The sequence below is a fragment of the Dermacentor andersoni genome, chromosome 4, assembly GCF_023375885.2.
Source record: "Dermacentor andersoni chromosome 4, qqDerAnde1_hic_scaffold, whole genome shotgun sequence".
Lineage (NCBI taxonomy): Eukaryota > Metazoa > Arthropoda > Arachnida > Ixodida > Ixodidae > Dermacentor > Dermacentor andersoni.
The window spans coordinates 50,674,909-50,689,690 of NC_092817.1; the positions used below are offsets into that span (position 1 = coordinate 50,674,909).

At 49.9% G+C, this 14,782-nt stretch overlaps 1 protein-coding gene across 1 annotated transcript in view; it reads right to left on the bottom strand.

Annotated features, from left to right (window-relative positions):
• Nucleotides 1-14,782, bottom strand: part of LOC126537126 (uncharacterized) — a 150,338-nt gene that overhangs the window by 113,536 nt on the left and 22,020 nt on the right. The window lies entirely within an intron of this gene.

Genomic DNA, 14,782 nt, shown 5'->3' on the forward strand with positions numbered 1-14,782 from the left:
AAAGGGGGAAGCCGCCTTCGGAGAAAAGAAAGGATTCCGAGCGCCAGACGGAGGGGTGCGAAGAGAGGTCCGACAATGGGGAAGGTACGGTGGGGAGTCCCGGAACTAGGTCACCCTTTCAGCCTCTCTACCGCGCAGGGGAGGGGGTGGAGAGCACATGCCTCCACCCTCACCCCGTCTGGGAATGTCTTCTCAAAGAGTTGGCTGGGAAACTTTCGGATGCCTTCTTTTTTTTCTTCCCTACCACGCGAGATGAGTTCCTGCACCGAGCTTCCTTAACCCGAGCCGAACCCTTCGCCTCTCAAACTTCCCCTCGGCGGCCTCCCCTGCGTCCTCCGGGTCCCAGTTTGTGTGCACGGCGGCGGCAGACTTGTCTGCGAAGCTCTCCTCCTTCATGGATGGTCGCGGTCAGTGGTGGCCCGGAACGCGATGACAGAGTCTCTCGCCATCCCCCATCTTGCAACACCCGCTTCCCTTTCTTTTGTGCTTCTGTCTCTCACGAAAAGAGAACAGGTTTTGGAAGAAAGGGGAGAGCCCCAATGAGCGAAAGCCACAGATAACCACTGCGTTGATGTGTGTTCTTGGCTGAAACCACAGACGGTGCCCGATACTCGGCTCCAGTTGCGCGCGCCATGATGCTGGCTGGCGGTGTTGCTATGCGCAGCCAGTCCCAGGACGTCTGGGACAGCTACACCGTCGGTATAGGTCATAAGATCTTCCGCAGCAAGCCTCACAACTTGCCATATAGTTTTGCTTTGATGTCTGCTTTTTTTTTTCTTGCGAGTTACAACGTATCTTTATTCGCAAACTCCCCTCGTTGAAGCTTTGTGCCATACAATGGGATGCCCTTTTAATATCCCTCTTACTACAGCATAATACATTATATACAATGTCAACTGGCAAGAAATGGCCGCAACATGTTAAGTTCCTTCAAAATCAGTGCCTTCAATAATCGTTTAGGTGAAGTCTAGCTGCTGGGCACTGCATTCACTTTGCAGCTTCACACCACACTTTCCACAACACCTGCCAAAGTTGTGTAACATATATACACATATACGATAATCTGCGTCATTACTGGTCGTGGGATCGAATCCCGGCCACGGCGGCCGCATTTCGATGGGGGCGAAATGCGAAAACACCCGTGTACTTAGATTTAGGTGCACGTTAAAGAACCCCAGGTGGTCGAAATTTCCGGAGTCCTCCACTACGGCGTGCCTCATAATCAGAAAGTGGTTTTGGCACGTAAAACCCCATAATTTAATTTAATTTTTTTTGCGTCATTACTTGCGTTTTCGGACATGAAAGTCACCGTATACACACTTGCCTTGAGTTGGCTTCTTCGCAGGCGCCGCATCCATGCATTCCGGACCTGTCAGGGAAATTCAGTTGCGCCAACGTAAGCAGTCTGCGAATCAAGATAGACTTGGCCATGGTGTTCCGAGACACATCCACGACGTGACCGTTTGAAGATGCGCATTACGAAGCAATATGTAGCTCAAAGAACACAAGAACGAAGTGGCTCTGCCATCCCGAGGGCACCACCACTTTCTCGACTATATAGAGGCCTGCCGGGAACCCCCAAAAACTTGTGCCGTCGAGCATGCTTTCTTCGGCGCTGAACGTCCCCCACTTGCATAGCAGACACACTTGGGACGAAGATAAGATCCGACCAGATAAACGCAAAGGAAAGAAGTTGCGTGCTTTCCGGTAACTTTTGACCCGTTTAGTTTACAACAGGGCCAAGGGGTTATCCTCCCGGCACGCAACCGACAGATAACGAAAGGCCCTCGGCGCAACTGCAGCTGGGTGGCCGGCTGCCCGTTTCGTAAAGTTTCACCAGAGCCGTTAGAAGCACCCTGTTCCCCCATAAAGCCTCTGTCGTCGGCTGTTGCATCCGCAGTGAGGATTGTAAACGAAATGAATTTTGTTATTGCGCATACCCTTAGGCAGTGAGAAATGACCGGAAACGGCCTTGCTGACCACATCATCTACACAGCCAAGGGTGAGAAGTGGCGGGATGGGGCCCAACTCTGGATTCCGACAGCGGCTTAACGTATTAAAATTTAGAGTCTCCCAACCCGCTTCAAAGGGCACCGACTGCGCGTGCTTCCCCCGTCCCGCTGTTGCTCCTGGCTCGTCGCCGCAGGCATGTACATCTATCTCACCGAGCGCGTGACATTGGCTCTCCCCTCCCCCTTCTCAGTACCATATGACTCGTGCGACGCGAGGCCAATGCCCTGCGAACTGTGACACCACCGCAGAGCAACGAATTCCCTTAACCGTTTCTCTAGCTAACCATATCATTCGGGTCACTCGTGTTGCGCAACTGGGCCGTGTGTCACGTGACAGTGACTGATCGGCATTGCAGGGACAAGCGGCGCGCGTGAGAGCAACAACGAAATCATGGAGAAAAAAGAAAAGTGAGAAAGGCGGCAAAGTATGCGGCGAACAACAGCGAAGTCAAGGCAGAAATAAACGAGGGGACAAGGTCTATGTCGCGTCGATCTCTCTCGGCCGAGGCCGGGAGCCAGCGACGCCATTCAGGAACGCCGCGTGCTGTCCCATTATAAAGCGGCCAGATCGGAATTGTCCGCGCCGTATACATATTGGCCGCGGGGCCCCCGGCCGCATCCACTATTAATCATATCGGTCAAGAACGCCACCAGAATCGTGGAAGCGTGCGCCACGCTGCCCGTACAGCGCCGACGAGCGCGCGCGCGCATGCCGCCGGCCAATCAGCGGCAGATGTCTGCTGTGTGTCTACCCCGGCGTGGCCACCGACGACGCCTTTGTGACCTTACACAACGCGCCGCCGGTCGCTGGGCGTCTCCCCGCTGTCTAGCCCCGGTCTTGTTTTTTATCCCCCCCCCCCCCCCCCAACTCCTCTTCCCCGCAACCACCGTCGCCACCACTTTTTCTTTCGACCTCGCAGGGCCAAGGGACGAGGCCGCCGTTCGAACCCTCCCGACCGGGGAAGGCAACGGCGGCTGCTGCACCTCGCGCGCGCGCGCGCCTCGGCAGTCCGCCCGAGCTCGCATCTCTTCTACCTTTCTTTTCTTTTCAAGCGACTGCTGTTGCGTGGCTCGTCGAACGGCGGCGGCGGTTTCCCGTGACGCAAGAGTGGTCGACCCCGTTGAGGAGGTTTCGCGGGAGGACGACCTTGAATCGGCGCGGAAAGGAAAGGTCGACGAACTGGAGCCCCTCCCGAAAGGCCCGAAGTTGACGGGGAGGGGGGGGCGGCCCTTTGAGACCCCCCCCTCCCTGCTCCCCTACAGCCTCTTCCTTCTTGCCCGTCCTGTTGTTGCGTCGAGGGGGAAGAAAGGAAGGGGAGAAACGCAGCGTAAGCTTACCGCCAGTCGTACTCCCCACCTATATCCTCTCTCGATTCTTGGCTCGTCGGGGTAGCCATGCCCGCCACCGCCCAGAAAGGCGAGCGAGGCACAGTGCGCCTGCAGAGCAGACATTGCTCTGGACTTCTCCATCGCTCTCTTCTTTCTTTCCTTTACATCGTTACATATTTATTTTTCTTGCGCCGACAACACCCCCCTCCCCTCTCCAGACCCCTCTTCTTTTCTTTTCTTCCTTTTCGTTCCGGAATGGGGCGTGGGGGTCTGCAACAGAGCAACGCACACACTGCGTCCGTTCTCCAGGCGGACCCCTGCCCTGTGAAAGGAAGCAAAACCGGGCAAAACAAATGCCCTCTCACTTTTTTTGGGAGAGTATATCCAAAAAAAGGAAAACCACCTTATTTTTTTTCTTTTTGTTTCTTTCGCACTGTGAGAATTGACACAAAGAGTCGTTGAATAAAAATTGCCAGTGGCACCCGCCAGCGAGAGAGCGACATTTTTCCCCGAAAAGTGAGTGAACCCTGTGGGTCACCAGTTCGCCCAGAGCCAACGCGCTGCTGTATACTATGCAGGCTTTCAATGATGACTATAGAAATCGAAAATTTTTTAAAGAATTAAAAAAAGAAGAAACGATATAACGCTGACACACACGCACCACGGGCGCTTCCACGGGTCTGCGTTGGGCCCGTACACATTAGATACCTGCACCTTGATAAATTCGGGCAACCAACGGAGGATGTCTATCCGCGCGTTCCTGGAAATCAAGCGGGTGTGGAACACAATGATGCGAGGTTTGGTGGCAGCACGCCCAAGGCGTTGTCGGTCGCTCATCTGCGCGGGGAGGAATGGCAGCTTAACGGGCACTGCAAAGTCTGCAACGCGCGCAGAGAGGGCAGTGAACTTTTTCGGGACTCGCAAAATCCAGCCACGGGGTCAAAGGTCACTGCGAGTTCGAGCAGCTTGCAGCAGAAACAGTGGGCATTGTGCGCTGAAGGCGCGTGCGTTTTTCCTTGCCATGTTGTTACTCCCAAATCAGCATATAACGGCCGGAAAACGTAACATCCACGCGTCATCCCCAAACGGGCTGCCGTGAAAATTCTAGGAGAGGACGTGAATTACCGAAAGGAAAGCCGCTGCTGCGGCCGTTTAAGACGGTGGTTGTTGTTACTACTTTTGTAACGAACGGAAATAGTCAGCCGCGAATCAGAAGAGGGAAGTCGCACGCGCCGGTTCTGTGCCATGTGCAATAAGTGCCAAGAAAGAAAAGGTACGGTGGAGTAAGAGGATTTCTTTTTGTTGTTGTTGTGTGTGTGTGTGTTCTTGTGTGAAGACTTTGTGACGACAGCGTTTCTTAATGTGTACGATACCTGCTGCACTTTCATCACCTCACCCACAGGCACAGTTCGACTTCAATCACCGTTGATACTGCACTCTCGGAGGTGTACGTGTGAAAGAAGTGTAGCACCTTCGCTTTAATTTCTTTAATTTAAAATTTTTTTTGTGCACCTTTGTCGGCCAACGGGTAGTCGTTAGACCTGCATGCCCCAAACATTCTTCCAGTGCGAGGTGACTCATTATTCGTGGCTCCAGGTATACTCTAATCTGTCTCGCGCATTAATTCGGTAGCGGCCATCATTACGAGAGTTAGGCGTAACATGCCGTTTAATTATAATGCGTAGTATGTTTTATTCAGTCTGCGCGATTACAAGAGTAAAGCTTAACGTGCGCGTCATTTGTCGTTCCGGTCTACGCCATGACTGTTAGGCTTAACGTGGTGTATGATATTTTTTTCTTCAGGGAAGGGAAGGAGGGCAATAGTTGCCCCTTTTTCTTTTAAGGAACTTCCTTCACATTGTGGATACATACAAAATGTATTTGCCACGCTCCAGTAATAGTTGTACGTGGCAAATATGTGCAAACCGGCAGCGGCGTCTGTCGTCAGTTCGAAACCGACCGTTAGCGAGGTTGAAAAGAACAACAACCTTACTGTTTAAAATCTGCATTGTTCTTGCTGCCTAAACCACATTTCGCTCATGAGCGCATTTGGACGCAGCGAAGCAAGAAGACAAAATGTTTAATAAGACCACTCGGCTTCGGCGTCTTTCTCCAACCGCTACAACCGGCAATATCAAGAACAGGGAGGTCACTCGCGTACATAAGTGCTTTTTCATTTGCCATACAACCAACTATTGCCGCAGTTGCACTGCCTCGCCGAAATGTTGTACTAACTCCTCCAACTTGAACATCGCCACTCGCCGACGGTTAAACGCAGACCGCACGCGGCGGAGAACCACTCCACTCGCTAGTTTATTACTCCCGGGTTTTGGCGAGGCGATGTTCAGCCTGCTGTGCTTAACCGCTGCGTCCCTGCTTCTCATGTGCACAAGACGCCTTGCTGCGTGACAAGCAGGCTGAGACGTAAGGCTGGCGGGAGGGCAGGCCGGTCACCATGTCTAAGCCGGGAATGGCAGCATACCAACGGCCACGCCACGTCTGCGTTCCAAGCCGAGACAAGTGCATTCGTCAGGTCACGGCTTCACGCCGAGCGCTCTCAGGTCGCAAGAAAATGGGTTTTCCCTTTCTTCCCGCCATCATGGCCGCCCGATGCGAGGACTTGCACCAGGACCGGACTACTCTCACCGCGCGTTTACCACACTATTCTACCGCTTCTTCTGTTAACGTTGCTTCTTCTTCTTCTTCTGCGGAAACTTGTTACACTTGTGGTCTTTCCCACCCCCATCCCCGTTCCGAGGGGGAGAGAGACAGGCTCGTCTCGGGCAAACCGCTTCTGCTGCAGAGTTCGTCGAACCCTCCTTAGCTGCAAGTGACCTTCTCATCGCAGCGCTCTGCTTTCAAGCACGCCGTTTTCTTTACCTCTGTACACGGCATGTTGAACCATATATATATTTTTTCTCTCTCTCACGTCTTTTTTTGTTGCCGACGCAAGTGTCTCGCTCATTCCCCAAGAGGAAACTGGTTTTCGCTTCCTGACACCACCCTCCCCTGTCTCGACTCCCCCTTTCTGCATGAACGCAACACCCTTTCCATGCAGACTGCCCGAACACCCTTTCCGAGCTCCGCCATGCCTTGTATTCCCCTTGCTCCCCTTTCTTTTGAGCCTGCTTATCTCATTTCTTCTCAGACAGCATGAACGCTCCTTCCCCGTCTTCCCATCCCCTCTTCTGTTTTGACTGTCTTGGGGGTCATTTTTCTTTTTTTGTGGTCTGTCCTCCTTCAAATGAGTTGGCGTGGCGGGAGCGGAGAGGAGGGTATTGCGAGAATCTGGAAAGTGTTCACCGCGGCTCCGCCGACTGTGGTAGGCCCCAGCCAGGACGGACGCCGTTACCGACGACCCAGCGTGGCGCTGGTGTCTCTCAGCGAGACCCGGTGGGATTTGGACCCGACACGTTGCGAAGGGCGAACGCAGTCGCCATCTCGCGGCGGCGTCAATAAACATCCAAGCTGGTGGGAGTCGTCTGCGTAGTTAGCTGATAGCTCTGTACACACGACGTTGGAAAGTATGGCGCGAAATTTTCATCTGGTCGGCCACCAACGGCCCGCGACTAAATGCTATCACTGCAGTGTGTTACAACTTGCGCGCGCGTGTGTGTTACTCTCAGACATAAGAGGGCGCAGACAATTAATGCTGCGGCTGCGGCAGTTAATGACCCTAACTAAACAACGTCAATCCCTCTCAATCAAAGGCGCAATTCCTCGCAAGAGAATAAAGAAGTGATTATTAGTAGCGGACACAAATAGCCGTAAGAAGACTGAGAGCTCCTGAGGGCAGTCCTCGTCTTCCTTCACACTCAAACGGTGAGGTGAAGTCAAAGTCATTGTACATACACTGGCCGAGAAAACAGAGAGAGAGAATAATGAAAAGCAAAGACAAAATGAGTGAAAGGTAAGGGACGGAGGAAATAAACTGCGCGTAAAATAATGCAACAAGGGAATTTACAACACTTGCAGCGACGTTAGCTTGTCACATTTTTGAACGCTTTCTTGTGGTGCGAGAGTGGAGTGTAAGTACCGCGGAAAATATGAAGTAGAACGCTAACTAGGCAACAGCCAGGCAAGATTTCTAAGAAGCGCATTTGTAACTCTCATCATAATTGCCAGCTACACCTCATATTGCTAAGAGAAATCTTTTTCGCATGGTTGCTTCCATTGGTTGCTCTTTTCGGCTTGCTTTACAATCATGAAGATGGTGCTAACGCTACCACCTTCAGCGCTGAGACTCTTGAGAGTTGTAAGCCTCTCTATTTGGCATATCGGCAGCCGTAGAGTGATTTTTGCGGGAAACTGACTGTACAGTGCCAAAAAATATTTTGTAAATTCTGGCCATACAAGTTCGCAGTGAGTCGCCAGAGTACAGTGAATTCCTGAAACAGTTTTGGCGATGATGTCGTAGAAACACGAACACTGCGTGCCATTGGTTAGGGCGAATAGGCCAAAGTGGAGCGAAGGTTTTTTGCTTACGCTGGGAAGCGCGATTCGAGAATCTGTGAGGCCCTCGCGAAGTCAGTGTGCTTGTTCTGGTCGTAAGACGGTTGCCCTAGAACGTGGTCCCGACGCTTCCTTGAAAACTGTGCGCATCGTCTCAACAGCTGCTGTCCGATAAGGTTCATGAGGACAGCTAAGGGTTGATATAAGGGTCAATAAGAGTTGGATTGAGTCATTAGAAAGCTCTCACGCCAGTGCGAGCATGCAGGACCGAACACACTTTCGGGTACACCCATAAAGAGATTATTTCGTAGTAAGAGTGTCGACAGGTTCAATTTTCATAAATAGACGATGACATTATTAAAGTCATGCCTGCTGCTCATTTTTTTTTCTTCTTGCTTTTCTTCTTCTTTGTTTTGCTACTTGGATAAACTAATGAAACAATAACACGAGATTGAATAACCCCTTGTGCACAAAGATCAACGGAAGGACATATAACTAAATGCAAAGAACACCACATAAAAGTTCACACGGCCTCGTGTGAGTTATTGAATATTTCGAACACCGTATACAAGAAACACGTTCTTATAGAACATGTCTGGTACGTGACAGGACCATATATGGGTGCACACGAAAGCAAAATATATTATATACGTGGCCCGTAATATGAACCTAACAGCGCTTTAAGATTTTTCAAGACCGGCACGTTAAGTGCATGAATTCAAAGCGCCCTTCAACAGGAAAGGTTATAAAATGCGCTTGAAAATTAAAGAAGAAAGATTAACATAAGGCAACCAAGAGCGCAAGTTCTTGAAGGAAAAAAAAATTTTGAGCAGCTATTAAAGTTATCTTACTCACATTCATTATCCAGATGCAGCAGAAGAAAGCTCGGGTTGCAGCTCGTGTAAATAATAAGCGGCCAATTAAGATCCGTCTTTATGTTGTTCAACGAACTAGATTTCAGCGTTAGCAACAAAGTTCGAGATATGAAGAAAAGGTTATTGACCAGAACAAATCGAAGATAGGTTTGTGACACGTGGCTAGTGAGTGAGTGAGTGAGTAAACTTTTATTGGGTCCAGCAAAACGCGATAGAACGCGCACCCGGCTAATCCCGCGACGGGACTGACATATCAAGTCTGCCGGCCCGATCGCTACCGCACTAAACGGCCAGGATTTGGTTCTCAAAGACGGGACTTCGCAGGAGCGCATCCCACTCTTCCTTGGTGAACTTCGAGCCCAGCGACTCGCACTCCCAGATCATATGTGGCAAAGTAGCAACCTCACCACAGGCCACGCAAGAACGATTCGGTTAAATCTCGGCATATATGCTGTTAAGGGACGCCGGATTTGGGTAGGAGTTCGTTTGCAAGAGTCTGAGCGTGACCGCCTGCGGCCTGCTTAGCTTGGAGTGCGGCGGCGGGAAAGCCTTTCTTTCTAAGCAAAAGAATTTAGTAAGTTCATTGTGCGTGATAGGAGCGTCTTTGTGTCCGGGGAGAGAGTCACCCGATCCGATGGCAGCCCAGTCGGTAAAGTCACGCGCAGCCTTGTGGGCAGACTCGTTGAGGTTCAGAGGAACCTCCTCAATCGCCTCGATGTGGACAGGGAACCAAAGGATGGAGTGTGTGGCGGTGTCGCCGTGTTTGGCACCTTTCAAAATTTGAATTACCTACCGGGCTACCCGGCCTTTCTGGAAAGCCCTGATGGCCACTTTCGAATCGCTCTACACCCTTTCTCTCCGACCATCTTGCATGGCGAGTGCAATGGCCACTTTCTCGGCCACCTCTGGGTTCGTCGTCCGGACTGAAGCACAGTTGATGACTTTGCCCAGCGTGTCCACGACGGAAACTGCAAAAGCCTTGCCGTCTCGGTATGCAGCTGCGTCTACGAAGCTTGCTTCGATCTTGTCCTTGTTTATTTGCTTCAGTATATTCAATGATCTTGCCTTGCGACGACCTGCGTTGTGAACGGGATGAACGTTGCGGGGCAAAGGGGCGACCACGATCTTCTCCCCGATTTCTCTGGAGATTTGAGTGTTTTCAGCCAAGTTCTTGGTGGGTGCGAGTCCGATCTCATCGAGGATACGCCTGCCGACCGGCGTGGTGGACAGCCGAGTTAGCTGGACCCGTTCCTGAGCCTCGGCTATCTCCTCCATGGTGTTGTGTATGCCGAGCCGAAGGAGGTCCGCGGTATGCGTTCTTACGGGCAGCCCGAGGGCTCTCTTGACAAATTTTCTAATGAGGGCATTAAGCTTTTCCCGATCGGCTCTGAGCCAGTTGTGCATGGCGACCGTGTAGCTAGGTGAAGTGACACAGCACAAAGGCGTTGGTGAGCCGAAGCAGGTTGTCTTCCTTGAGGCCACGATGTCTGTTCGTGACCCTTCGCACGAGGCGAAAAGCATTGTCGGTCTTCGCAATTATCTTGCGCAACGCAGTGCCGTTGCCGCCGCGTGATTCGATGAACATACCCAGGACTCTGATGGTATCGACCCTGGGTATCGGGTCACTGCTCCGAGTGAACAGGTGAATGTCACTTTCCGAAGCCGGTTTCCAGCCCTCGGGTCTGCCGCCTTTTTCTCTTCTATAAAGCAGAAGCTCAGGTTTGGTCGAGGAGTATCTGAGTCCGGTGGGTAGCAGGTACTGCTCCGTGACGTTTACCGCCTCTTGCATGGCGCTTTCCACTTGCCCTTCGCTACCGCCGGTGCACCCCATCGTGTTGTCGTCGGCGTAGATGGTGTGTTTGATACCTTCAACTTGGGTCGGATTTCTCGAGAGGCCGACCATGCAGGTGTTGAAGAGAGCAGGCGAAATGACCGAGCCTTGCGGCGTGCCCCATGGGCCCAGGAGCACCTCGTCGGAGACAAAGTCGCCGATCCGCAGCTTCGCTTTCCTCCCCGTCAGGAACGAACGGACGTAGTTATTTGATATAATTGTGATAACGACTATTCATTATTCGTTAACTATTCGAAAACATATATTCAATATTCGCTTCGATTGGAATCGCTTTTGGCACCATTCTATTCGCATTCGAGTCGCTCTCAAAAGTCTCTACTCACACACCGCCAGACAATTGGCGCCTTTATAAACGGTCTAAGTATAAACGGTATAAACGATGCAATATATACTAAAATAGTTTACTAAGGTATGTTGAAGTATGGCTCTACGTTAGAGCGTGAATAAAACCATGCAAGTACGCTGGCTCAACCGACACATCCTCAGCTCACTAGCCACGTGTTTGACAGTTGTAGTGCACTTCAACTGTCACACAATACTTAATTGTACTGGGTGGCAATCACAGTGGATTCGATGTTTTGGTTTTGCTTTGTAAATTCTAAAGGAATTAGTGATCGGAGTATAATAGAACCAGTTTTTACTACTTTCTATTCACCTATTCTACGTTATATTCTATTTTAGGCAACTTTCGCCGATAGGTTTCACTTTATAGATGCGCACTCCTGGTGACGGAGTTACTGATAAAGGGTTTGTGCGAGTTTTGCTGCGATTGATGTTAGGTTTAGACTTCACGACAGACAACCAGAACGCCAAAACAACTATGGCTCCCAACTTTATACCTTAAAACTAACGCAGTTATAAAGGTTACCGCGATAACAGTGTACCACCTAAGCGAAGACGTCGAGTCACAGAATCGTACACTCGTACCAAACAAAATTTAGGTTACCTTGGAGAGCGCTATTTGCTGCCCAACACTATCGTATAGGCGAGCTCATGCAGTCTAGGGGATTGTAAGGGAGGAAAATAAAAAGGGAAGAAATTGGGATGAAAAAAATAATAATTGTGTGCATATGTTAAGCTAAGTCACATAATGAGCGCACAATTCGTGCAGGAGAATAACAGACAGGGTTAACCTACGCATCGATAAAAACTGCTGTCACTCCAGCACATTTCACTCGCAGTTCACACGCAGAAAGTGGGAGATCTTTTTTATTGAGCGAGACACTGACACCTGTCTTAATTCATCGCTCAGGCAAGCATTGGTTCATGAGATCCAACTGTGGTATTGGGTTTGTGAAGGCGTGGTAGCAACAACAACAACTTAATTAAAAAAGAACCAGCGAAAAAAAAAGACGTAAACGAATAAAAGAAAGACGATACAACATGGTTAAAATAATAATATTAAAGAACAAAAAAAAAACCGCGATACAACACGCTTAGCAAAAGAAGTGCCTCGATGCACTCAATTTGCTTGTGTGCGCAAGTGGACAGCCATACCGGCATGCGAAAGGAAGGACGCCCGCCGTTTTAATCCAGTTACCGCTTGGCTCTTTGCGAAGTGAGGCAGGCGACGGCTTACTTACGTTCTGAGCCCGGGGTGCATTTTTTACGCAGCTTATTAGTCAGGCCGAGTGAGGAGACACACCGCCTTTACCTCTTGGAGCTGTCTTGCCTTTGCTTATGAAACTTACTGCTCCCGACAACGAGAATCTCGGTGCTTGCATGCCCAGCATGCAAATACAGAGAACGAGACGAGTCTTTCTTTGTACATTCCACATAGCGCGCGGAGCGACTGTGCGTTCCTGTTCATGCACGGTGATATGTACTATGTTGATATGTATGTTGCCCCGTTCCACAGGCAGGGTATCCGGATCACTGTCGGTGTACGTAGTTTGTACGTAGTGTGTACAAGTGCGTATAGTTTCGACAACCTTCCAGACTCGCCTCCTAACTGCTCGCTCCACATGTGTCGTTGAGATCTCTCACGTCTCACACCACTGCTTCGCTGTGTAGTCCACGCCGCAGTCATTATTTCGGAACACGTCGCGCGCAGCACACTCGACACTACGGGAATCATTAACAGCACATGCCGGTACTCGATGTCACGTGGTTGAGTGAGTGAGTGAGTGAGTGAGTGAGTGAGTGAGTGAGTGAGTGAGTGAGTGAGTGAGTGAGTGAGTGAGTGAGTGAGTGAGTGAGTGAGTGAGTGAGTGAGTGAGTGAGTGAGCGAGTGAGTGAGTGAGTCCAGCAAAACGCGATAAAACGCGCACCCGGCTAATGCAGATGACTCAGGACCAATCACATTACCAAGAGGATCCAAGTTCGATGCCAGTTGACGCGCCTTTAATTGTCGTATTTACTAATTTATAACGTTGAGTTTATCCTTATCACAGGTGACGTTTCAGTTGCGAGCATACGTGGATGATTCCAATAACCGACCGTTGCCTTGCAAAACAAAGACGGTCGTCAAAGCAGGCTACTCCCCCTAAAGCTTCTTACTGCAGAGAAGCCAGCTTCGGAGGCCAATTTTTATAAGGAAACTACGCACGTGCAGACACTTTCTAACGCAGAAGTTACCATATACAGATAGGCAATTACCTGCGAAGTAGGTTGAATTAACCTCCGGCAATCCAGGCATGCACAAAGCAGTGATTTCCCGAATACTACAATGAGCCGTAACAAACGCACTTCCACTCCTTGATGCCACGCGCAGAGCTCCCTGTCGCAAGACCGTGTGGCGCAGCCACAGGACGCTATAGTTTCTGCAGTGTCGCGGTCCCCGTGCTATTTTTTAAGCAGGCCGCTCGGTCAGTACCGTTTCTTTGTTGCCGCGTATATTAATTGCATCGTTGTCGGTCGGGAGCTGTAATCGCCCACTCCGAACGAACGCGTGCCGCAGTGCCTTCGGGCCCCTAGCATTATTGAGTCACGTGAACATCACCGCGCTAGTTTACGGTTGAACACGCTTACCGTGTACTTGTAACGAGAGTTATTATTTTGCTCACCGAGTTGCCCCTCGCCGCAGGAGACACGAGGCGGTTCCTAATTCTCGTTCCTTCTTGCCTCACCTCCCCCCCCCCCTCCGCCATGACAACGCGTGCAGAATTAAAACTACTACCGTTGTTTATACTTCTTGTTTCTTTAGTATTTCTTTTCTTTGCGATTCATTCATTCATTGTATCATTATTATTTTTTATTTATAATTTTTTTAGGGGTGCTTACCGGAACGGCTTTCTGCCACAGCAAAAGGGCAAAAGGGAACGAAATAAGTGCGCTCGCTTGCTTTGCTTCAATAACTTTTTTTTTTTCTTCAAGCTGGGTCATTCAATTTTGAATAAGGCGCAGGAGGAGTTGTTTTGAACGCCGCAGTAATCAAATTACGCCACGCAGAAGGCGCGCCATGAAGACCCACCACAAAACAAAGCACAGCGTGATTCAGACGCCGCTGCTGATACGTGAGCAGATTTATGCTCCCCTTTTGTCTTCAAGCCGCAAAGATGGAGCGAGGGAAGCGGAAGGGTTGAGGCTCCTCGTAAACGAAAAAAAGAAAAGATGGGCAAGAAAGATAGCGCACACTTAACAAGAGTGAACAAAAAAGAGTGTACGAACATCGAAAAACACGAGACTTCCAACCCCGAGGACTTTTCTGCTAAACAAAGATATTTCTTGTTCTTTATTTCTCTTCTTTTCTTTTCTTCTTCTCCTAATTCTTTTTTTTGTAGGGTTTCTCTACACCTCGACTTTTCACATCATGCTTTCTTTTTTGTCATGACCTTTGAAGCTGATTGACTGTTGGCCTGCCACTTCCTTTAAGCGAAAGCATGAAAATAATCACTAATTATTACCAGAAGTAGTTCTTGACTAGCCAACAGAAAATAACAGTCACAACGAAAGAAGTAAGAAAACAAGGGGGCATATATTGCAAATACGGAAGGCACAGCGTTTTCCCGCTTCAAAAAAAGGAAAAGAGGGGGAGGGGGCGTGCGAGAAAAATTAGAGGCAAGAATAGGAAAGAGATAAAAAAACACATATTGACATATTGCACGCGCTGCTGCACTTCTTTCCAAACGACAAAAAGCACACAAGAGTTCTGTAAGAGAAATTACACACATCCATGGCCAGACGAATGTACAAGCCAACATAAAAAAATCGCTGCGAAACCTCAGCAGATCAACGCAACACTTGGAATTGTAGGTAAAACCCAGCGTCGATCAGCTTGGAGTATGTAGAATAAACAAGGCAGGACAAAAGGGGATTGGTTG